This window comes from Pygocentrus nattereri, chromosome 10 (assembly GCF_015220715.1).
Source record: "Pygocentrus nattereri isolate fPygNat1 chromosome 10, fPygNat1.pri, whole genome shotgun sequence".
NCBI classification, from domain to species: Eukaryota; Metazoa; Chordata; class Actinopteri; order Characiformes; family Serrasalmidae; genus Pygocentrus; species Pygocentrus nattereri.
In genome coordinates, this window is record NC_051220.1 from 6002699 (window position 1) to 6027080 (window position 24382).

At 42.8% G+C, this 24382-nt stretch overlaps 1 protein-coding gene across 3 annotated transcripts in view; it reads right to left on the minus strand.

The window, feature by feature from the left end:
* The window catches only part of arhgef10 (Rho guanine nucleotide exchange factor (GEF) 10), a 143986-nt gene extending 124760 nt beyond the window's left edge, over nucleotides 1-19226 (minus strand). For all 3 annotated transcript variants that reach the window (XM_017707802.2, XM_017707801.2, XM_037542203.1), the window contains exon 1: nucleotides 19109-19226. The gene's annotated coding sequence lies outside the window, so the exon portion shown is untranslated. The remainder of the gene's footprint in view (nucleotides 1-19108) is intronic.
* Nucleotides 19227-24382: the final 5156 nt, after the last annotated feature.

Here is a 24382-nt window from a genome sequence, read left to right on the forward strand (position 1 = left end):
TACACGGAGCTCTTTACAACCACTTTCTTATTGTTTTTTCCCCACAGAGAATGAGACTTTTAAAAAGGACTTCCACCAGTTTGTTCACAGTGGTGGTGATAGGAACCAGACGTCTGATGAGTTTAATGTTTAATGCATGAGACAAAGTTTTACAATAGTTTTTTGGCCTAAGATATATATATATATTTATTACATTTGTTCATGCTGGAGAAGTACATGCAGACTGTTCTGAGACAAAAAAGCCAATATGTGAAGGTCCACTAGTTACTTTGGTCAGTAAATAATGTGGTTCAATTTATGTTATGATCGGATATCATGTTTCACCACCGCTGTAAAAAATTCCCTATGACGCATCATTCCAGATAAACCACTCTGAAGAATTTTACATCATAATCATTGAATATGCAGAAATTTATTAATTTTATCTTTAAAATGTTCCATATCAATATATATCACTACTGTCAGAACAACACCTCGTATCTCCAAAATCGTGACTTTACAGGAGAACAAAAAATCATACTTTACTTTTAATGTAAGTCAATGGAACCAGAGTTTTTTCCAAGTTGTTTTGGGTCATTTCTTTTAGTCCATTCATCATGACATTTGTACAAAATGTAAAACATAAAATTTTCAAATTATGATAAAACTGAAAAATGACAAAAATGAAGATACAAGGTAGAGCAGCGATGTTTGTTTCATTTCTGCTATAAATCAACCTAAACCGTACTAGCAGATCCTGCTGATCCTCCCTTCATGACGCATGTGAGCTCAAGGCTTTAGCCGAGCCAGAAGCGCTGACAAAACAAATGCAATGCAAATCATTTGAACCCTAAATTTAACGGAAAGCAGTACTAAGACAACATATCTAACTGAAATTTTATTTTATTTATTTTAAATATTTGCCCATTTTCAATTTGACAGTTAATGACAATGAGTCCAGATCTGTCACCCACTGACAGCATTTGGCCCCTTAAACTGATAAAATAATAAATTAAAACATGGGAAATGGGAAAATATTCCACATTCAAAACTACAGCAGTGTCTCCTCAGTTCCCAAACGCTTACAGAGCGTTGTTAAAAGAATAAGTGAGGAAACACAGTGGTCAACAGGCCCCCGTCCCAACTTTTTTGGAACATGCTGTTGGCATCAAATTTAAAATGGCCATAAAAACAATAAAATTTCTCAGTTTCCGCATTTGATATATTGTCTTTGTACTATACTCAATTGAATATAGAGTATATTTACATGATTTGCATATCACTGCAATCCGGGTAGAAGGAGAAGAGGTAGACCTCAGAGAAGGTTTATGAATGTAGTGAAGGTGGACATGGAGATGGTTGGTGTGAAAGTAGAGGAGGCAGTGGATAGGGCAAGATGGAGGCAGATGATCCGCTGTGGCGACCCCTAAAGGGAGCAGCCGAAAGAAGAAGAAGAAGAAGAAGAAGCATATCACTGCAATCTGTTTTTTATTTACATTAAGTAAACTCTACATTTATAATGTTATGTGAAGTTGCAACTGACATTCCAGAAGCATCCCACGAATTCACTAACTCCATTAAAATCTTTCCATAAAGTTTAGAGTAAAAATCAAATGAATATAATCATTATTTAATAAGGTTTATGACGGAAACCTTATGCATATTAACGGTTCACTATGACGTTTTCTAGCCATGGAAAAGCTCGTAAAAATGAACGGTGGAGAGGGGTTATGGTTAATGACGCCTGGTCTTGCTTGGACCTGCTGACTCTTCTCATGAACTCACCTTCCCTTCAGCTCTATCTCTGCCCTGATCTCACTCCCCTCACATCACCAACTCCCACCGAGCAAATCATCAACTGGCCAGTTCAATCCTGAGCGCTCATGCGTGCACTTGTTTTCCAGTTAAACGTAGACTGATCCATCCTACTAAATTCAAGTCAGTCATTCTATGTTGACGATAATGTGGCGGCCATTCTACACACATTCAATCAGTTCATTGTCCATTTTATCAGCTCTGCTGACCATATAGGTGCACTTTGTAGCTCTACAGTTACAGACTGTAGTCCCTCTGTTTCTCTGATACTTTGTTAGCCCCCTTTTACCCTGTTCTTCAGTGGTCAGGACCCCATGGACCCTCACAGAGCAGGTGCTATTTGGGTGGTGGATCATTCTCAGCACTGCAGCAACACTGATGTGGTGGTGGTGTGTTCGTGTGTTGTGCTGGTCTGAGTGGATCAGACACAGCAGTGCTGCTGGAGTTTCTAAACACTGTGTCCACTCTCTGTCCACTCTATGAGACACTCCTACCTTGTTGATCCACCTTGTAGATGTAAAGTCAGAGACGACAGCTCATCTGCTGCTGCAGTTCGCGTCGGTCATCTTCTAGTCCTTTATCAGTGGTCACAGGACGCTGTTGGCTGGATATTTTTGGTTGGTGGACTATTCTCGGTCCAGCAGTGACACTGAGCTGTTTAAAAACTCCAGTAGTGCTGCTGCGTCTTTTCTCCCCCCAAAAGTATTCGAAAATGCCGGTTGCCCTTTACAGTGGTGCTGTGAATGGACCAATAACAACGATCCAAAATTACTTGGAAAAACCTGGTGTCCCATTATCTTCCATTCATCTTAAATATTACAATAAAATTAATCGTTCATCTTACATACTACAATAAAAATCAGTTTTACTAAATACATCATTGATCATCAGCACTCCACCTTTCATCATAACATTTACATACAATGTAAAGGGCAACAGGCATTTTCCAATAATGTCAAATTAAAAACGTGGCACTACTTGTTCTTTTCATCTGTTCCAGCTTATTTCGTTTTTCTGAGGTTGGATATTTTGAAAATGTCTTCAAGCATTGCAATGTTATACCCTCTCAGAAACAAAGGTAGTAAACTGTGACTGGGGCAGTGCCCCTCTTGTCACTGGGGTGGTACCCTCTAGGGTCCATCTCAGTACCTTCAGTCAGGGAGCATAACTGAACCATAATCCAGTGAAATGAGATGTTCTAAGCTGTACTGACTCCACACACCCCGTCTCGTCTCCAGGCTTTTATTCTACTGTTCTGATTTAAACTATTAGTTTATAAAAAGATACAAATATCTACTTTTCACCTGGAAAAGCTTATTTAAAAGGTTCACAGTTGGATTAAAAATGAACAAAAAAATGTTTACCTTTAATTCTAACAGTGCACATTTTCCATATCGCCCACCCCTATTTGTTACTGTCAGGTTAAGTCTATTGCTATTGTTTGCCCTTCTTTTAAAAAAAAAGCAGAGTGCTCAAGTAATCGTCAAACAACTGGAAGATTATTTGATTACTAACAGAACACATAGGCACAACACATCACTCTAATGCTGAAAAATTATAAAAATTTGTTCTGTAAGTTTTATGAAAAATGAATGAAAACGCATTGTAACTACCCTCAACTTGGTAGGCTAGATTACATGAATGCCAACACTCAGACAGCAGTAGGTCAGAGGAACAGTGATGTCATTCTGTGGAATAGACCGAATAGAGGGTTAATTGTAGAGGCCGTCTGACACCCGTTCACAGGGTCAGTAGGAGCAGAGACAGAGTCTCGGCTTCAGCTCTTTCTCCCACACGGGTCAATAAGAACCTAGTACACGTAGCACATACACGTCTCACACACTGGCACAGCACACAACGCTAAAGTCAGTGACAGCAGGGCTGCTTGAAACGGACATAAAACGCAATGTTCAATACAGCTGTTGGAGATTTACTGACTGTATGAGAAATTATTAGTAATGAAGTTTTCCTCTGGCTGGATGTGCTGCAAGTGCAGACTGGTTTTGCTGTGTCAACAGAAATATAACTATAACTTTCAGGAAATAGCAAAAAAAATAAAGATATAAACAAACACACTTTACTTTTAATGCAAGTCAAAATCTGAAAAACGACAAAAATGGAGATACAAGGTTTTCTTCCAACAGCAGCGATAAATACAATGAAATACTAACAGTTACTTACATCAGAACCAAGAGCAAAATAAGGACACACAGTGTTACTGATGTGGAGCACCGCTCTTTTTATGCAACGAAAGCTAGTGGAGAACTTGAAGTCTACAAAATGTGAGTTCCAGTCTAAAAACATGAATAAATATGCATATGCTCATTTTCAATCCAGGCCTACAACAATGAATAAACATATGTTTGATTCCTTAAAGACAGTTCCTTATGATGATGCAGATTTGTTGTGACCGTGTAGCCATTACTGCTTCATACATTTTTCCATACTTACTGCCACGTCAAAAACGCAGCCCTAATAAACAATAAGACAACCAGTGGTTCTCGCACTACTACAGGTGTGGTTATGTATTGTACATTATGTCAGGCTAGAGCCCTAAAGCAGAGAGAAGTTTCTTGAAGTTTATAAACTTGCGTCACAGGGACCTCAATATTGTTCAAATCAACGTTTTATACAGCCTGTGCTCAAACTGATCACAAAGAACACAGATGTGTACAAAATGAGCACAGGACATCGAAAACATATCATATTAACTGTATGTTTACTCGGTTGTCCCTAACAAATTGGGAAAAATGATTCAATATGAAACAAAAAGGGTCAATCAGGATTTTTTTTTACAGACAGCTAAAAAAGCATCACTGAACTCATCGTTTTTCATAGCCTTTAAAATAGGTGGCATTGCTGTACTTTAGTCTGGCATTTCATCCAGTCCTGCTTGTAAGAAAACCTGCCATATTTTTGACATTGTCCTCCCTTAAATCACACGCTGAGTGTAACTGTGGAGGTCGACAATGAAGCCTTGAAACTTCATGCTGTGAATTTATGAATGGAATTATAGTAAAAAATGTCAGAAACTGTAATTATGTAAAAAAAAAAAAAAAAATCAGACACGTTGCAGTGCAACAGAAACTCAGAGACTAACAGAGCAAGCATTTGGATTACCTCAGAGAGAGAGAGAGAGAGAGAGAGAGAGAGAGAGAGAGAGAGAGAGAGAGAGAGAGAGAGAGAGAGAGAGAGAGAGAGAGAGAGAGAGACGCTACAAACACGCTAACTGCTTGTTTAGTCTACAGACTCTTTGAAGCCTTTCTGCCCTGCTGTGGTAGGTTGAAAGACGAGCAACTGCTCCAAAACCAGGCGAGGAGGAGGAGGAGGAGGAGGAGGAGGAAGGGACAGCAAAGCCAAGGTGAAGGCCTAAATTTAGGCTAGAAAAGCAGAAGACAAAAACATGCAATGACTTCATGCATTTAACTGCTAGTGTTTACAGGAGAATGTGCTTATTAGTGAGTCGGAGCCGTTCTTTAAGATGCATCGCGTAAGAGCAAACAGTGTCAATACATACTGAACACAAAACTTTTACAAAGTTGGGACGCAAATGTTGTGGCTGTTTCCAACTGAGTTGCAGGATGCGATACATCGATGCTCTACAAGTGCAACTTAGCTTCATGTAGATGTCGAGAAACTTAGTATGCAAGGTTCAGCAGTCCGTCTAGCCTGGTTTTACACAGTGAAACTTCCATGCATGTTGTCAGTTTCATGCAACATAATTTGCACAAAGCATTTCAAAAGCCATTAAAGTTGCACGCTACACATTTAGCTACTCCACTAATCAGCCACGCTTTACATTATGCAACTTAAGTGCAATTTGTTTTCAAGCAACTAAACCTGCCTGAAACTTTCACAGAGTAAAGTCAGCCTAAAACTACAGTCTTTAACAATACATGCAGTTGTTCGGTGTTCTAGACGTCCCATAACATACAACACAATGTGACGTATTACTTCACGATAACAGTAACATATGGACATATTGCCCACACTCAGGGCACGTAACAGAGGGGCCTCACCATCTGGTTTACAACAACATCACACCTGACAATTATGCTCTGGCGTAACGTTCACCGAGACATCAGTGACCTGCTCGCCGAGGAGCTAGCTTCAGCAACACTGGTTTTAAATCAATTACCTCGAATTCCAGGCACCACAGAAGAGCTCGTCCTCACAGTCATGTGTAAAGGCCACATTTTGAGGTCGTTTTTCTGCGATTTTAACGACAATGATCTACACATGACTATGAAATATATACATTTAAATGACAAAGAAAACTAGTGCCAAATAAATATTATAAAATATATAACGAACGTTCCCAAGAAATCGTGTCACTGGTGTCACCGCGTAACGAAAAACTCTTATTTTGAAATAAAAGTTACACCGATGACATCGCTCAACCCATTTTCTGAGGATCTATGAAGAAAAGCACATGGTGAGTCCACTGGGTCTTTTCGGCCATCAGAAATTTTCTCCTTTAGCTCACGATTTCATATGAAACTTAGTTGGCGTCTCTGGTGTGACCGACTTTATTCTTAGGTAAATGTGAAAAAAAAAATAGAATACAAATGGATTCATTTTCATACTTTTCATGGATATTCCATGACTGGCAACATGTGGTTTGATGCTCTGTAGCAGTCGTTTCTTTAATTAAACATGTCACTGGTGTTACCTTTCTTATGTGTAACACTGGTGAGGATTAGTAACATCAGTGACACCTATGGGTAGATAGAAAAGTGGACGTTTCTGCCGAATGACCCAGTCTTTCTTCTCTCCGGTGATGTCCTGCTTCTCAGTACTGATCAGGGACAGACAGACAGACAGACAGACAGACAGACAGACAGACAGACAGACAGACAGACAGACAGACAGATACTTTATTGATCCCGAAGGAAATGTAGCAGCCAGTAGCAGACACACAACACTATACAGTAACCGTAAATGGGTGTAGACATATAACAACAGTAAATAAACCAGATCCTATCTACAGATATATGTACAAATAGAAAAAAATGCCACAGTCTGTGATAATATCTAAAGCCTGAGATGAGAGATGCGGTGCAAATATGGCTGATTATCTTCATCAAAACCTGTAAAAATCTGCTTCGTCATCTTTCAAACCTTAAACTCTAGCTGGATTACATGTCCTCGGTGTACTTCCCTTAAAAGAACCGGGCTGGAACCATCTGATAAGTGAATGAGGTGTAAGAGGCTTTTCTCCCCAGTGCAGCACCACCGCGGGGCAAGATCACCTCCAGGCTAAGAACATTCCTTCAGGATCAGCAGAGTCAACAAAGACAGGGAGGAGGACAGCGATGATGACACACGTACTCGAAAAGGAAACACGCGGATGACACAGCTGGTGTAGCATGTCATAACAAGCCGCTGGAGCGCAGGCACTCGAGAAGGAAACGCTCATTTACGGCTTCGCTCTAATGCAGAGAATTTGTTTCAGGCTGAACAAAACACTACACGCACGAGTAAACAGCACTTTCTGTGAGTTTCTGAAGAGACGCTGCCTCTTCGAAAAAGGCTCTCAAACGAAGGAAAGATGAGGAATAACTGTCCTTCGACTTCGGAGACAAAGAGAGAGACAGAGAACGGTCTCTGCTAGAATCTCTGGCAGTAGCCACCTTTAGGAATGTTTTCTCTTAGGCCTCGTTCACACGTGTCCCATCCACCAAGACAAAAGCTGTTAACCTCCTAGCTATTCCTACTACTAATACTACTATTATTAATATTAGTAGTATAATAACTTTGTAGGTAGTTTGACCAGAGGAGGATGGTTCCCCCCCTGTGAGCCTTGGTTCCTCCCAAAGTTTCTCCTTTACTGGAATTCTGTGAAGCTGCTTCGTGACCAGTTGTAAAAAGTGCTATACAAATAAATCTGACTTGACTTAACGCTGTGTTTACATTATGACGGTAAATGGACGACAGTAGACTGGACACTGCATTCTAAATGGAGCAGTGACAAAACTGCCAGTGGCAAAGGTGGCGCAGTGTTCAGCACAACGTTGACGCGTCTATTTCCCAGTTCTATTACACCAATTCTGCTATAAGGCAGAAACAATGCCAATTTATTCCACCGTCATCACGCAGGGTGAAGCCTGTCCGTTCACTCTTGTACAGCGACAGTATGAAGTGGCTGCGTCGCTTTCTCTGCAGATCCATTCCTGACTGTCTCTGCTGAACTTCTCTCGGCTCTACTGTACAGACTGCAGCGTGACCTCGGAGCCAATCCCAGCACAGAGGGTGTGAATAGGATGACAAAGCCCTTTAGAAGGGACAGAGAGCTACTGCATACTAAAATCCCCTCCAACTCGCTCGCTCTCACCATCTCTCTCTCTCTCCCCTTTGCATTCTTCTTCTGCTTCTCCTGTTGACAAAGAGTTTTTTCTTTCTTCTCTTCGTCTCCGTCTCTCTTTCTTTCTCCCAGTTCTTACAGATAGTCAGAACTTTCTGTTTCTTCTGTAATGTGCTCTTGCTCAGACTGTATTCTCTCTCTCTCTCTCTCTCTCTCTCTCTCTCTCTCTCTCAGGCCTATTTTCTACAATTTTTAATTAATTTTATTTTTTCCTTTGGTGGTCCATGTTTGCCATTTGTGTGGGTTCATATATTAAAAACAATCTTAATTAAATTTCTGCTAAACACACACACACACACACACACACACACACACACTCGTCTAAGCCGCTTATCCTTCTGGGTCGCGGGGTGAACTGGAGCCTATCCCAGCAATCATTGGGTGGAAGGCAGGATACACCCTGGACAGGTCACCAGTCCATCGCAGGGCAGACAGACAGACATACACATTCTCATATACACACTCACACCTAGGGGCACTTTAGCAGACCACATGTCTTTGGACAGTCTGAGGAAACCCACGTGGACAATGGGAAAAACACAGAACACAGAAAGGACCGCAGTCGCCCAGCTGGGGAATCGAACCCAGGCCCTCCTTGCTGTGAGGCTGCTAATTTTAGAGCTCAATTTGTATAAATGTGTTCAGCTTAACACACTGAGGAAAAAAATCTAAAAAAAAAAAAAAAAAAAAAAAAAAAAGTACCAAACCTTTCAGTCCACATTTGATGTTTTTTCCCCCAGTATGACGAATACGTTTGCATTATAATGTGCAGAATCGTCTCTGTTCTCTGTAGACATATTTTACAGCTTATTTTCACTTAGAAAATTAACAAAACATGGAATCTGACCAGCGACGCCCAAAAGTGTGCATCAGACTATACGTAAATAAGCTCAGATCTGATTGGATGCCCTGCATTGTGCCTCGTTCAAAAAGCTGCCCTGGCTGGAACGCTTCAGTACGAATGGGCGGGGCTAAACCACTGCAGGCTGAATAGATGTATGTGCGTAAAACGGTTTTGTCTTTTTGTGACATCACAAAAACAGGGAGCCATTTCTGCAGCTTAGTTTCCATTTAAAGACAGCATGAAGTGGGGAGTGAACTGTTCCAATCCTGACATTAAAACTTAATACAAAAAAAGCAAATGATAGGATATGGGCCCTTTAACCTCTCTCTCCCTCTCTCTCCCTCTCTCCCTCAGCCGGGCGGTCCCAGTTTTATGACATGGGGAGGAGTACATTATGCAGGCTAAACTGCTCTCAGTTTACTGTGCCCACATTCGCCACATCATCTTTCATTTCACACATACCTCGGACAGAGAGAGGGAGAGAGACAGAGAGAGCGAGGGAGTGAGGAAGGGAGGAAGGGAGGGAGGATAACTCTCTTGCTTGTTGAAGAAGAAACCACTGCAGCTACAACTGTCAGCAGTCACACCAAGCTGACCAGAGCACACTTGCACACACACATGCATACATGCACTTTTCACCACTGACAGGAGAAAGTGAAGCTGCTGGTTTCTACTGAGAGACAACGAACTCAGAGGCGACCTCTGTAGATCCTCGTTATTACGAGACGTAATGAAGAACATTCCGCATCTGCCGTGCACAGGGGAACAAAACGAAATAAAACCTCTAGCACTACAAATAAAAAAATACTACAGCAATAATAATAATAATAATAATAATAATAATAATAATAATAAACTCAACCACAATGCCTGTCATTCTGCGTTTTGACTAATTAAACCGCAATAAAAAACACTTCATTGTCACTGCTGGACTGGACTGAGAAAAGTCCACCAACCAAAAATATCCAGCCAACAGCGTCCCGTGGGCAGCGTCCTGTGACCACTGATGAAGGACTAGAGCTTAACACAAACTGTGCAGCAGCAGATGAGCTGTCGTCTCTGACTTTACATCTACTTCTTTAGTGTTGCACTAGTAACTGAAGTCTATAGATATTACGACTATATTAGCCTGTCTGGCTCAATACAATCAAGCTATTCCTTTAGCCGGTGCTCGCAGACAATAATTTTACAATGTAACAGGATTGACTGGCGCAGCGCAATCAATGCCAGTCTGGGCCTGGCAGTAATAACTGTAATTATACAGGGTGGGGAAAAAACCTTTCGGTGGAAATGTGTAGCCTCGAGGTATAGGTCACTCACCAAACCCGCTGCTACATCACGGAACGGTCAACCCTTTTTTTTTATGACTTTCTCACTGTACCCCAGATATCGCCAGTATATACTGTACAGTTCAGCATGACGAAGCCACTCAGATACTCTTGTTGCTATCATTCTGTTGGCTTAAGACAAAGGTGGGTGCAGCCGCTGAACTAATCAATGGGCATGTAGCATCTCGTGCCTTTACAAGTTTGGAATGAACACACTCCATAACTAGCCCATTCCAAGCTGGGATTACACCGCACTCATCCTAAGAGAAAACAGATCAAGCACCTTTTTTCAGCTCTCAATGGATCCACCTATCTATGCCGAGAGCGTCCAACAGTGATTCATAATGACATCCAGGGAAAGGCAACATCTTGTCTATGAGACACAACATCTCAGACCTTCTCCAGCATGAGGAACCACGTTTAGCCTTTTCAGGCAGAAAAAGACACATCATGTCTTCTTCTGGCTTTTGGGACAATCACTCGTTTTAATTAGGGATGGACTGGTGGGCTAGCTTTCTGATTACATCATGAAATGAATCATAAAAAAGGTAAAATATGAACAAACTCTTTCTATAGTGACATGATTTCAGCGTTCACTTGTACCTACCAGTATATTTTAATAATACTGAGTTTTCTAACAGCCCCCTATCAAATCCCACCTCTACCTTCCACCACCAGCCCATCTCCTTCCTGTTCCTCAGTCCCATGCTGGTCACACCACCACCCGAAAAGCAGGGTTCCAGTCTTCTAGCTCCAAGTAGAAGCTGCCCAGAAACTCCAGCCAAAGTTCTCAGAGTTGTCTCCTCTCCCTCAATCACAGACTCCCCTCATATCACCACCATATGTGGAGGCACGGCCTGAACTCACAAAACAGCCGTATCTTTTGGTCACAGATAAGAGGATAGAAAAGTCATACTGACTCGTCCCTGGTGAGCAGCACTGAGCTCATCATTATCCAGGCAGCTCTCTAACCTCTTACTCCAAAGTCTTCACAGTGACTGGGATACTGTTAAATATGTACAGAAAATGCTCAACATTCCAGCTGACAAACATTCGCATTGGGAGAAAAGCTCATCTGAGATGGACTGACGCAAAGTGGAAAAGTGTCCTGTGGTCTGACGAGTCCACATTTCAGATTGTTTTTGGAAATCATGGACGTCGTGTCCTCCGGGCCAAAGAGGAAAAGGACTGTCTGGATTGTTATCAGCACAAAGTTCAAAAGCCAGCATCTCTGATGGTGTGGGAGGGGGTGTCAGTGCCCATGGCAGGGGTAACTTACACATCTGTGAAGGCCCCATTAATGCTGAATGGTACATACAGGTTTTGGAGCAACATCTGCTGCCATCCAAGCAGCATCTTTTTCAGGGACGTCCTGCTTATTTCAGCAAGACGATGCCAAGCCACATTCTGCACGTGTTACAACAGCTTGGCTTCGTAGTAAAAGAGTGCGGGTGCTTGACTGACCTGCCTGCAGTCCAGACCGTCTCCCATTGAAAATGTGTGGCGCATTATGAAGCACAAAATACGACAACGGAGACCCCGGACTGTTGATCAACTGAAGCTGTACATCAAGCAAGAATGGGAAAGAATTCCACCTACAAAGCTTCAACAATTAGTGTCCTCAGTTCCCAAACGCTTATTGAGTGTTGTTAAAGGAAAGGTGATGTAACACAGCGGTAAACACGCCCCTGTCCCAACTTCTTTGGAACGTGTTGCAGGCATCAAATTCACAATGAGTGAATATTTGCGAAAAACGAAGTTAATCCTTTTGAACATTAAATATCTCGTCTTTGTAGTGCATTCAGTTGAATATAGGTTGAAAAGGATTTGCAAATCATCGCATTCTGGTTTTATTTGTTTTACACAACGTCCCAACTTCACTGGAATTGGGGTTGTAAATTGGTGTGTAAAACCGCACCAGATCATTTTTCACCTCGACCCAAGTCACGTCTACGTAGACATCGAAGAACAACTCAAAATGCTGAAGAAATAGTTCTACGGCACCTTTGACAAATCAGTGATGGCAGCCAGCCAGCGCACTTATGAAAGCCGTATGAAAGCTGGTTGTGCTGTGAAGGTTTAGGTGCTGCTTATCAAGTCTCCGCTTATCAAGAAGTAATGTGCTGATTCAGAAACCGAGTGGGATTTAAACGCACGTGACGGAATTCACAGAATTTTGCATGTTCTTCATCCGTCTCTCAAGGGGTCTCAGAAACATCGGCGGTCAGAAACAGGCCAGATTGACTTGCGCTCTGGACATGGTAGCTTTAGCAATTAGCAGATGAGACCTCCAGAGGATTGCATGAGAGCGATGTGAGAAAACTGAGCAAGAACAACAGCTTCCCACACCGTGATGTGGAACTGTGTGAGAGTTAAACCTTAAATGCATGGATGATGTTCATGCACTTATAGCCAATATAAACTGATTTAAAAACTGCCTGAACTGTGCAAAGCTGTAAAAAATATATCAAAAAAGTATACATATTATTTCTGGTCCAAAATGTCACTGTTTTACAAAATAGTACAAAAAATAACAAATAAATAAATTACAATAGCACAATCGCAAACAGGAGACAGCCTCGATACAGCTAGGCCTACGCTGGCCTAAACAAATAAGCTTTTAAAAATACTTCTTATATTATAGATACTTATTAAAGTCTCTGAAACACTGTTTACAAGTTCAGGAGCTGTAAAGAAAAGGACCTTCCACCAACTGTAGCTGTAAGTGATTCTAGGAGTTTGCAGGCCACAGGTCACTGATGACCGGCAGCATGCCTTGAAGGGCTGAAGCAGTGCAGGTATTTACAGGTAGTTACCGCATGCCACACTGACAGCAGCATCACAGGGTGAATATGATTCAACTGATTCAATCTTTCCATCTCTCACTTTCATATTTCTGCACACACTAATTTCACTACCTTTTATTTCACTGCCTCTGAAATGCAGGGCTTAATGACTCCTGCTCCGCTATAGCCCTCGAGTCAATTCACAAAGAGCTTCTGGACCAGCACGGCAGCAGCCAACTAAAGGCGCATTTAGACGATCTGATATCACAATAAAACTGTTGCAGACAGAAATTGCAAATTGTGAAAGAACCTTTTGATTGCTAGTTAAGATAAAACTGAAAGAAGCAGGGTTACAGAGGCAGGAGAAAAACGAGTTAAAATACTGTGTGCATGTGCTGCGTAGAGCTGACCTGGCAGTGTCTGGGTCTCAAATGTAAAATCAACAACATACTGATGAATACATGATGAGCAGTGGTGGACGAAGCACACAAACCATGTACTCCAGTAAAAGTAGAAGTTCCTCCCTTTAGACCTCCACTTGAGTAAAAGTACTAAAGTATTTCCCTTCAAATGTACTTAAGTATAAAGTAAAAGTACTAAAAGAGTAATTCTGGCTCTGATCTGGTCCTGTTATCATTTTTATAACCAGACTGGCTTCATGAACTCATTTCAGGTGAAAGTCCTCCAGCGTCTCTCTTGGTAAACCAGTCTTTTAATAGAACGTCATTAATTAGTGACGCTGACGTCTATTAAAATGATCAGAAGCACAAAACACTGAAGGTAAACAGTTTCCATCAGGGAGAACCGAGTGGCTCTGAAATCACTTTTTACACACAAGCAAAGTTTCAGTTTCAGATTTATTTACAACTTAGTTCCAAGTTTAAGTTGAATAAAAACTGGCTTTAAACTCAGGATCACAGATGAGCTCCTTTACTATGTTGATCTGTAGGCGTCTGTTCATAAACATAAACCAGCCCAAACTCATTTACTATAAAATGAAACGGTGTTTGTAGAAATTCAGAAAAAAGCCGCGTCAGTCTCGACTGCATATGTGGACATATTTCTATATTGAGCTCTATTTACACAAAGTTAGGTTAGTTCATCATTTATGTTGAACAGACTCTCCCAAAGTTTTACGTTGCTGCGCTGACGTTGAACCGCGTGCTGCACTGGGTCGGTATGACCAACAGGTCAAAACCAGCTCTAAACAAAGTGACCGCTGGGCCCTGATTGGTGCTCTGGCTTTGCGCTTCTTTCGTTTTGACATGTTACATTTTTATACACACAGAAACCAAAAGGAACGACAGATTTCTCAAAATGTAGGAGGAAAAAGTCGGATATTAGACTCTGAAATGTAGTGGAGTGAAAGGAAAAAGTCCAGAATGGAGAAACTTCAGTACAGATACACAAAAAACTACTTAAGTAAAGAAACCAATTACATTTACTTATTTGCTGTCCACCACTGATGTTAGCATATTTCATAAGCTTCATTCTAAAGCTGGGTGTCATATGAGGCTGTAACTGTCTTCTTTTCAGTCAAATAGATGGTGATGTAATCTTAAAACTTCATAATAAAAGGGAGTTTTTACCAAAAAATAAATAAATACATTTTTAAAAATGTACATTTATTTCATGCAGTTACTTAACAATTTGTCTTACGATTCGGGCGTGTAAATCCAGACATACCCTGGAGAACAAGGGGTTCACTCACAATGATCAGTTTCATCCACTCACAGGAGGGGGCAGCACAACTGATGATGCAAAATGCTCGCCCGCATGCAATTACACATTTCCACCAGAGAGGTCTCCAACTCTTCAAAGTCTTACATAGTGAAGTTTTAAAAAGTGTATTTGATAATTAATTAATAAATAAATAAATAAATAAATAAATACATAACTAAATAAATAGTGACCCTTATTAGTCCCTTAACGGAGAAGTTTCCCCTCCGCATTAACCCATCCGTGCAGCGAAACACCACATACACACTAGCGAATGCACACACACGCAGACTAGGGGGCAGTGAGCACACTTGCCCGGAGCCGTGGGCAGCCCCATCCACAGCGCCTGGGGAGCAGTCGGGGGTTAGGTGTCTTGCTCAAGGGCCTTCCATTAATGTGGAAAGGACTTGTAAGTTCTGTACTTTTCACTTTCGACCGTCTTTTTTCGAGGAGGGTGAGAGGACGGAGAGCGACGAATTGACTGTAAACCATCTTATAAGTTTACTGCATGTCACACTGCATGAGATGCTGCAGATGAACTCCACGCCAAACTGTGCGATGCAGCTTCACTGTACACATTAAAAGATTTTCTGGTTAAAAGTTTTACGAGTGAACTTCAGGTCACTAGGCTCATTTTTCTGTCCACTAAGCAGCAGCTAGCTTGGCTATTTCACTGCAGGTCACTCTTCATGTGAACTGAGGGTGAGGCCAGACAAAATATTCTGAAACTTGTGACAAATAAAGTTTTCGACCCGGTTTTTCTTTTTGCACACACTCCTCATTCCAAGCCACTTCTTATGGGCTGTCTTTAGATGGGTGTAGTAGCAGAAGCTTTTGGGCCAAACTCACTACAAACACTGAAAGACCACCGATTTTGACTGTGGATCAAAGAATTCTTTCCCCATTTGGGACTGTTGTCTGTGACAGCATTATCCTGGTGTTTACCACACAGTGTAAACCTGCCTTTAGCCCTAATAATTAGGCCTGAACCAGATGTGTTGGGGCACAACACACTGCGGCTCTCCAGGACTTCAGGAACAAATCAATCTCCTGTAGAAAAGTAGGCTCAGGGCTGTGATTTGCGGCAGAGGGGTGTCTATAAACTCAGAGTTAGCACCTCTACTCACAGAACAGATTACCCCGGGGAGGGGGCACTTCAGGCTCAAAGGGCTCTGCTATTTGCTAAGCAAATCAGCACCGGCGGGAGCAAATCTGGCCCCTGCCTCGCGCTGATGCAAAGTGAGTTGGACAAGCATGGCGCCAGACAATACACGAGCACATCAAACAGCTCTCCCTCCGTCTATCTCCCGCTCGCATACCTAAACCTGAGAACAGGAACGACGGGTCCCTGAAAGCACGGCAGCTCCAGGAGAGAGGAAACCAGCGTGCCTGGAAAATAACGGCGAGATGGAGGAAGCGTAACTGAAACGAGCATTCCTGGAACGCTCCGCATCAGAGCACGACCCGCAAAAGAGTTTGTCTCGGGGTTAAAGAGAACGAGCATCTGAAACGTGGAGAGAATTCAGAGCAGCTAAGAGGGAGTTTTCCCTTGTAAACACAGTAAAGGCATTTGATTGAAGGACGTAAAACCACCAATGTCAGGCGTGACGTTGAAACTGAACTTATATGCCACTGAAGGACATGCAACATGCACCTGCTGCAACTCGCACCCTCATCAAGGCTGAGAGAACTCTGCCAAGACTGCAGCAGGTCTTTAGGTGGACGATATTATTCTGCATTACAGACAACATAGACCTAGAATACGGATTAATGAAAAAGGAAGAGAATAAGGGAGAATGAATGCTCTCAGACAGGCTACTATAAAAATACATAACCAGCCCACAGGGTACTTATGGTCTGACTGCTGTTAGGGGTCTTAAAACAGAGGTAAATGGTGAGTTGTATCCATTTCATCACCATCGTTAGTCCAGATAGGGTCACAGTGCCTATCCCAGCTGTCATCGGGCAGAAGGCAGGATGCACCCTGGACAGGTCGCCAGTCCATCGCAGGGCAGACAATTTCTATCCATTTGTACTCATCGAAACTAATCCTAAGGTCCAAAGCCTGAATCTCAAAATCTCAAAGTTAGCATCGCAAAGACTTCTAACAGAAGGAAAACAACTTTAACGGCTCCTCAGGATGGAGTCTGAGCAGGCCTTATTATGTGATTATGCACCATTTAATAAATTAGACTCAGAATTATTCCCAACAGCGGTGATATGAATGGCGTTTAATGCGTCTAAAACCTAGATCACAAAAAAGCTTGCGCATGAAATGGTGACAAATATGTTGTCTAACACCCGAGGCATTGTTTTTATGAACGTTTCAGGAAGGTTTCGGCTTTAATCATATGTTTTTAAATCCGTTCATGGTGGAGAGGCACACGTACGGCATTACACCACTGACAACGCTCAGAAGACACTTGTCGGTTCACCACTGAAACGTTCCGTTAGACGACTTTTCTGATGCGCCTACAACTCCAACTGAGCTTTATGCTGACTGTTTGAAGGTTTTACAGTAAGAAGACAACTTTAAAACTGTCAGTCGTCGAGAAAAAGGCGGTCAGCTGCAGTTCTTTGGGTAGAGGACATTCCACACCGCTGAATTAATCCATTAAGTGACCCTTATTAGTCCCACAACGGGGAAATTTCACCATCCGTGAAGTGAAACACCACATACACACTAGTGAGCACACACACACACACACACACACAATAGGGGGCAGTGGGCACACTTGCCTGGAGCGGTGGGCAGCCCTATCCGCAGCGCCTGGGGAGCAATTGGGGGTTAGGTGTCTTGCTCAAGGGCACCTCAGTCACATACTGTCAGCTCTGGGGATCGAACCGGCGAGCTTCCGGTCACAAGGCCGGCTCCCTACTTCCCGCCCATGACTGCCCCCAGTATACACAGTCAAATTAAAATGCAGGTCAACAGAACATTTGAAAAAGACAGAATTAAAGCGTCTTGACTTCAGAGAGGCCTGTTAAAGGCTGAGAAAGACAGAATTAGAGAGTCAAAGCAAGCCTGACCCCTACTAGCTTACTCCACATTTAAAGCCACCCGCTGTGTGTTTCCAGACTAATTCTGAGGTGAATAAAAAGGGGAATTCCACCAATTTTTCAAAATTTCTGAACAATTCAGTCATTCAGAGTGGTTTGATGTAAAGGTTCACTGTAAAGAAACAGACTCTCAACACTCACTGGTGGTGACAGGAACCAGGGGTCACCAAGTCTACAACACAAATATGCCCATTTTATTTACTATCCAAACCATCGATGAACCTACACCTCGTCTGTGTTTTTATATGTAACGCTGATGATGGTAAAACAGCCATGAACCTGAAAAATCTAGTTTTTAGGAGGGACTATTTTGCCCAGCACGCTGGAAGTAACCCTCTGCCACGAATGGATTAAAATGAAATGGACTGAAACACATTTTAAGCCAGAACATCATAAAACAGTGTGTCAGACATCAGGCTAATTGTTTAGTGTAATACCTTTCCGTTCAAAGGTAGCACACTTCGCAGACGTGACGTCTGGTTCCTATCACCACCGTTGGGAACAATTTTGCCTCGGTAAGTTTCTCCAGACCTGAGTGTTTCACACCAAACCACTCTGAATGACCTTGTTCACATCTCCGTCAGTGAAGTATGTATAATTTATGGAAAGTCGGCGGAGTTCCCCTTTAAACAACTACTACACTGCCAGACTGCTAAAACTGCCTTAGCTTATCTGAAGCACCACGACCAAGCCTGACTGAAGCTTATACGAAAAATATACAACTTTTCATGGAAAGAAACCAACTTTACAACTGTCAACGGTCGAGAGAGCCAAAGTATCCAGAGTGAGCCTCATCCTGAGCTCGGCAGCTCCCTCCCTCCCTCTGAGGGAATTTCAAGAGGCACTTAAACCACTTAAAACGGACACTTTTAGGGTCAAGTCGACCATGCTTTCGGATTTTTGTCGTAAATTCTTGTTGTAAACGGAACAGGAGTTACGAGGCTGAAGCTGGCTGCCCATTCGAAAAGCTTCTAGTTCGAATTTCCCCGTTCCACCTTAAATGTGCCGCATTTACATTCTAGCGCCGACGGCGTTCCGACGGTAACCGCGGCGCTACTTAAGGTGGACCGGGAAAATTCGAACAAGAAGCTTCAGCTTCGCCTCGCTCCATTTTCTGAGGCTCTGGCTACAAACTCGGACTGAAGTTTCAGAGATTTAAAGCAAAAAAAAAAAAACACGTCCCCAAACACTGACACCCTCCGAGTGTACTCACCATGTTCCTGGGGTGACTGAGTGGTCAGTTGAAGCTGCTCACAGGGTCAGTTTGGTCAGCGGTCCGCCGAGTCGCTCCCAGTCCATTCCTCTGAGGACTGTAAATTTCTCTCCGCGTTCCCATGGCTGCAAAACGATCCGCGTGCGAGCCCGCCTCCCGCTGCGCGCCCATTGGCGGAGACACCGGAGCGGCGCCTCTGATTGGCTACAGGGCGGCTCAACCGCATTCCACACAAACACGCGTTCCAGGGCGGAGCACGTGACCGGTGAGGTGGCTGCGTGAACAGCTGGAGCACATCTGCGCGCACACGCGCACGCACACAAACAGTACCGGACTGTTTCGTCCAACACAAATAACCAATAACTCCAAATCACCAAATGTCCCTTTTAAACAGGGATTGTGGTGTACCCAGGGGGTGGGGTGGGGTGGGGTGGGGTTGGTCGTTTAGGTGCTTGGTACCCTCTCCTCCAGGTCATGACTTCTTTGCCGTCTGCCTTTGTGTTTCTTGAGGAACTGTTCCCTTTCCTCAAACTCAGAAGCCACATCCCACTTCTGATACCAGTACAGCGTCTGCCCAGAAGCGCCAGACGACCAGGCAAGTGCTCATAGAAACAGACATTTTCACAGCAAGTCTTTACAAAGCCTATCAACACAGGGAGGGGTTAAACCATCAGGACATGACATATGAGGAAGGTGGACAAGCACACCCTCACAAAACCTTGGACACAATTCCATAAGCAACGCAACTAAACTACCAATAAGCCCCACCGCCAAACAACCAGGATAACCCCAAACATCCCTGCTAAACTGGGAGTGTAGCATTCTTCAGAGCAACTTTGCATGGCCACACCCCCTAAGCTCCTCACAGCAGTGCATCCTGCAGTGGACGCCACATTATTACTATTTTTATACAAATATTAGATTCAATCCCAAAGCCGATTCTCAATTGACTTTTACTTTTAATTATTGTTATTAAAAAATAGCAAGTCTAAGGCATGATTAACACGAGGTTAAAAAGTAAACAACCCATATTATGTTTAGTTGTTGAGGCTTCTGTGTATTTGTTATTTTTTTCTGTTACACATTCTGCTCAAAAAACAATGAATTCCAGATTAGGTCCAACTGCAGTTGCTAGAGCAACAACAGGAACTTTTCAAGGATCTGCAGAATCTTCATACTGAGACATTCAGAGGGTCCCAGGCCTCCTGGACCCCCTGTAATTTGCACCTTGAGCTAGCATCTGCACAAGTGTGTGGGTATTCTAGCCATCCTGAGCCTTAGAGAGCTGCAATGCATTACTCTATTGCCCTCTGGAGGTCAGTACGTGCAATTACACATTCAATTAAGAAGGTGGGGGGGTGAGGGGGGTCTGGAGCTTCCATAAATATTACCTTGAGGTTTAATTACATTTGCATATTAGAATTTTATACATAAATGAAGAAAAAGTTTTAAATACTGACTGAAGTATTTCATCAGTATTTCCCAGCTCTGGAGGGAACAACCCTATTTGTTGGTGGTTGCACCGAAAATGATTTGTTGTTGTATTGATTTTGTTGTAGTGATGTAATAATCTTAAACAAGCTTAAAAATAACGAGTGCAGCAGCCTCAGTGAGCTGTAGTGCGGTGCCCCCAGTGCCCTCTGGCGGCCAGAAGGTGAAATTACACATCTATCAAAAACTGGCCTAAACTGCAGTGTCTGTTATGGAGCCTTGCTGGAGACCTCCTGTGTAAATCAAAATAACATGTGGCCACGACTTAGTAACGCATGGGAACGAGATCCTAATGTATGGCCACGACTTAGTAAGGCGTGGGAACGAGATCTCATTAGGGTCTCGTTCCCATGCTTTAATCATCTCATTCCCACACATTACCAAGTCGTGGCCTTGCATTTTTATTTATACAGGATGTGACCAGCAGGGCGTAGCTTGTCTTCTAAACTGCAGCTTCTTTTCATCATTTTATGAGCGTGAAGGTGTTTCTGCTTATCTAATGAATTACTGACTTCAGTGGGTCAAATTAGTGTGATTATGCTGCTGGTGGTCAACGATGGGTGAGGTGCTGCGGCCTTGGGAACCTCCCCAAACACTTGAAGTGGTAACAAAGGCAAAATACAGGCAGGCATGGAGGTCAGCGAGGGGGATCTAGAAGTGAATAACAATGAACTGAGGGGAAATGAGTGTTTGTAAACTGCATGGGGGGCTCAGCTGATAACCACTCCCCCGGACCGTCGTTGTGATCTTTAAAAGGCCATTCATACCCAATAAATGGACAAAGAGGACGCCAGGGACACATGAGATTGCATTACTTTGAGCTTGCATTACTTTTGTGCCAACACAAATACATGAACTATAGAATGAACTACAGAAGCCTGTAGCCTCAGTGCAGCAGTACTCTGTCGCCCTCTGGTAGCCAAAAGACACAATGACACGTTCTAGGATGTGGCCACTAACTCCTGCTGCGATTTGGTGAAGGAAATGAAGCTGACTGGACACTGACTGAAGAAGCTGAAACACACTTACCCTAAAGATCGTGGTGAAAGAAACGAACAGATTATACTGAAACAGCAGCCGATTTTACTTGTATTAGTGTGTTAGTGACACTTTGAGTCCATCACTTTCTCCCATCCATGCGCTGTCCTTCAGCCTGACAGTGGCCTGGATTTGGGTGGGGGAGCAAAGAAAAGCCTTGAACAAACATGGAGCAGAGAGGCTGAACACTATCAGAAAGGCTCCAGTGTGATCTGAGCTTGACACGGCTGTATGAGTCACGGCCTTATCGTTACAGAGCCTCAGGAATTTCCTGCCCACTGAACACTGAACAAAAGCATCTCTGAAACGGCACTGCCTCGAAAAAAAAGACACCTCTTGGATGGAGTCTGTAAAATAACCATCAAAGCTCCAAAGAAGTTAACGGAGCAGTTCTGGAAAAAAATCGAATAATCGGGGCCGCTGCAACCAGACCCTCTAAACTTACTTACTGGGCCCCTTACATGCACATTGACTTATAATAACTCCTGTTAAATAGTGTATAATACACTGTTACACACATTTTGTACTGGAGCCCATAAGACCCTAATTACACCACTGATGTAAGGCCGATATCGTCCCGTTCTTCAATGGTCAGGACCCCCTCAGGACCACCACACATCAGGTATTATTTAGGTGATGGATCATTCTCAGCACTGCAGTAACACTGACATGGTTTTGGTGTGTTAGTGTGTGTTGCGCTGGTCTGAGTGGATCAGACACAGCAGTGCTGCTGGAGTTTTTAAACACCTGAGAGTCTCTGCTGGACTGAGAAAAGTCCACCAACCAAAAATATCCAGCAGATGAGCTGTCGTCTCTGACTTCACATCTACAAGGTGGATCAACAAGGTAGGAGTGTCTAGACAGTGAGTGGACACAGTGTTTATAAACACTGCTCTGTGAGGGTCCATGGGGGTCCTGACCACTGAAGAACAGGGTAACAGAGTATCAGAGAAACAGATGGACTACAGTCTGTAACTGTTGATAGCTGATAAACTGGACAGTAAGTGCAGAAACAAGGTAGACATACTGAAATGGGTGGTCAGTGTATAAACAGTCATAAAGCAGATGCTCGTCCAGTTGACTTTACAAAGAGCACAGAACACTTTTGAAAATCTATTAAACACAGTTTAATGCAGTCAGATCCAATGTAACAGCCTCTCAGATAATTAGTATGTATTGAACATTTGTTAGTGGGCAGGAAAACCAACTCTCTCAAGCCCACTTACCAGCAAGGGAGTGGGAGATTTCAGAAGTGAGTGGTACAAACGAAAAAAGCCCCGATGAAATGATCCCACTCACAACACAACTCTAAACACAAGCACATGGCACAGATTCCATTCTGCATAGATGACCTGCTCTCTCAGTGGACACTGATTACACACACACACACACACACACACACACACACACACACACACACACACTCTCATTCGTGCATTTATCATCTCACTTACCCCGAAGGTGATCAGTGAGCCAAGACACGTTTGGTGACAGTTACTGTTTAGCTATGCGTCCCTTTGAGCATATTTACGTGTGATGACCAGTGCTAACTGACCGAGTATACGTTCCCATTTACTATGAGCTGCATTAGCCGTGAAGTTACAGGGCTAAACTGAGGAAGCAAACTTCAGGCACCAAACATGTCTTGGCTGATCTACCACATTTGAGGGGGAGGTGGGAGGGGGGGGCGTCTTGTAAATGAGATTTTTCACCAAACTATTCTAATAAACTTCAAGTTATATAGATGCATGCAAAGGTTTGGACGCCTCCAGTCAAATTACACATTTAGTAAGTGAAAATAAGTCAACTTGGACATCGTCGCTGTCCAAAGGTCAACAGAAAAGAGATTTTATTCCAAGAGACTTCAGAGCATTTCTATTGGTCCAATCACCATGAAATGTTCACACAACGTAAAGGATGGCCGACGTGTTGAAATGATGCAGAAAATTAAAAATCCATGGACAGCGACAATACGCAAGTTTAAGCGCACGATTTGAACAAGTTTAACACCCTGCAAAGTACTCAGGGGTGCTGTAACTTGCACAGGCCACGTTATGTTTTTTCCTACTATGTTAAATTCACCAAATAAATATTAGCTCTACATTAACATGCGCACAATTTACACTCAGAAAATGACCAAAACGTAGCTTTACCAGGGTCACCCAACTTTTTGCATATGACTATAAGCCTAATGCTTCCATAAACAATGTTAAATATAGTCTGAAACGTCCAGAAACTGACAACAGGTGTCAAAAATAATAATAAAACAACAGGTCTTAAATAACACTGAGGAGGCTTTTGGTATTGTAACTGAGGTTCTGAGCACAGACCAGGGCTACACGATATACTGTTTGTGAACCATGTGTGATTTTGGCTTATATAATAATATTGCAGGAGGCTACAACATGCAAATGAGCCTCTAACCAATCACAATGTTCGTAATGTGTGCTGTGAGAATGCTGACTAAGCGCAGTTCCAGTATTCATACAATCCAACTAACAAAAACCACAGGCCCATCTTTAAGTATTGTACAATACTGATTACTGACCGTTTAATAAACTGCAATATGTAACAGTATTTATTCCTATTGTGCAACCCCAGTAAAGACAACTTCTGTACAGTGTCATGACTAACGTCGGCAGCAGGTAACGGGGTCTCTACTCCACTCCTCCACCATCTCAATTGAAAGCACATGATGCTTGAATTACACTTCCTCTTGGTGCAGCGAGGCTCATATGATAAAAG